This window comes from Macadamia integrifolia, chromosome 2, assembly GCF_013358625.1.
Source record: "Macadamia integrifolia cultivar HAES 741 chromosome 2, SCU_Mint_v3, whole genome shotgun sequence".
Lineage (NCBI taxonomy): Eukaryota > Viridiplantae > Streptophyta > Magnoliopsida > Proteales > Proteaceae > Macadamia > Macadamia integrifolia.
In genome coordinates, this window is record NC_056558.1 from 231,697 (window position 1) to 233,331 (window position 1,635).

At 39.6% G+C, this 1,635-nt stretch overlaps 1 long non-coding RNA gene across 1 annotated transcript in view; it reads left to right on the top strand.

The window, feature by feature from the left end:
- The first annotated feature begins 232 nt into the window (after positions 1-232).
- LOC122072231 overlaps positions 233-1,635 on the top strand; it is a 3,125-nt gene continuing 1,722 nt past the window's right edge. The window contains exon 1 of the long non-coding RNA XR_006138359.1: positions 233-359. This is a non-coding gene — a long non-coding RNA (uncharacterized LOC122072231). The remainder of the gene's footprint in view (positions 360-1,635) is intronic.

A 1,635-nucleotide genomic window follows, 5' to 3' on the forward strand; every position in this document is an offset into this window, starting at 1 on the left:
ACTAGGAAAGTTCTAAAGGCCAATCAAAGGAGCCAAGGTGGGAAAATAGTGACTTTTCCCTTCTTGTAATTATTTAAAGGGTTGAGGTTTCCTGGTCGGTCACCCCATATGGGAATCTTTTGAGGGGTACTTCCTGGACCGTTGGATCTAAATTTCAGTATGATGAAGTGTTGATTTGGAATAAGTGGTATTTATATTTTAAGAAACCCTCTTTTTGGTAAAAGTGTTTAAGAAACAAGATATGTATTGGTATTTGATAGAGAAACGAAAGAGGGAAGGAAGAGTTTGCAACTGCAACACTCCACCCACCGATCTTGCCGAAGAACGATCAAGCATCAAACTTCCCTTTGCTTGGACAGGTAATTTTTATTTGCAGCTCCTTTTTTTTCCCTGTTGATTATAAAGATTCATTGCTTGAAAAGTCTGAGAGAGGGAGAGAGACGGTTTTTTTATCTGTGACGACTTGGGGATCTTGCGGTAGCTGATAATCATGAACAAAAGGAGGAGGAGAAACATAGAGGATTGCTGAGGTTAAGAGCTGGGAGTGGGAGTCGTTATGGAGGTTCTAAGTTTAGAAGGGGCTGGTTGCTTGTCGATGGAAGAAGGAGCACTAATGGTGGTCTAATGTGGGTAAAGAAGGGAGAGATCTCCGATGGCAATGGGATTCTCATTCAAAAAGCTAAAGCTAAGACCAATCGGGGTTCGAGAATGCATGCCTGACAGCCTTGTTCCTCTCAGGCTTTCTGATTTAGCCTGATCCTGTGAGAAAGAGGGGAAAGGCAAATGCTCCATGTTCCATCCATGGCATTGGCATTTGAACTGGTTGGTTGTCATTTCCTTCGTCATGAAGAGGAAAGAATGGAGGAGGAGTAGAAGAAGAAAGTTGCTAAATCTATAGGGTAGGGTAGGGTTTCCAACTTCAGGTGTATTGGAACATGCCCAATTTTTTTCTCCTTCATGGTTTGATTTGGTTGATTTCGTTTCCTTATTGGTGGATTTGTTTCAATTTCTGTGCTCTTCTGATGATCCAAAAGTACAGAGTATGCAAACAGATCGAGTGATGCATCTCGTCCTTTCCCAAGTTCAAAAAACAATTCTGATGCTTACTGTAGCAGTTGGATCAGTTACATGCCTTTCTTTTCCTCCTGAGCTGTTTAGCATCAATGACTTTTCTAGCCCTACAATTCAACCTTCCATAAATATTCTTGTGTTTCCTAACTTCTATCGAATTTTTTATTTGATAGAGAGATTTAAGTTTGAAGTTTAACAGTCTCATTTTTTAATCCTAAAATTTGGCAGTGTGGTGTGTGACGTGCACCCATATCATTTGGGACACGTCAAATGGGCAATGCTTACCATTCCATTATTTACACAAACTTTTTGATGACTTATCAGCTGCCTTGCTTGAGAGTATTTTTTGGTATTGGATGTGTATTGTAAGATTTGAAAATGCTCCTTCCTTATCTGTTCTTAATGCTCCAAATTAATTCAACAAGTCCAGGTCTGTATTGTAATGATGTTTCTGTGATTAGAATGGGGTTTCCTAAAAAATTTCATGGTTGTATATTGTATGGCCTCTTGTATGTAAGTTTGTAGGGCTTAATATGGGAGAAATGGATCCAAAGTTGTTTACGG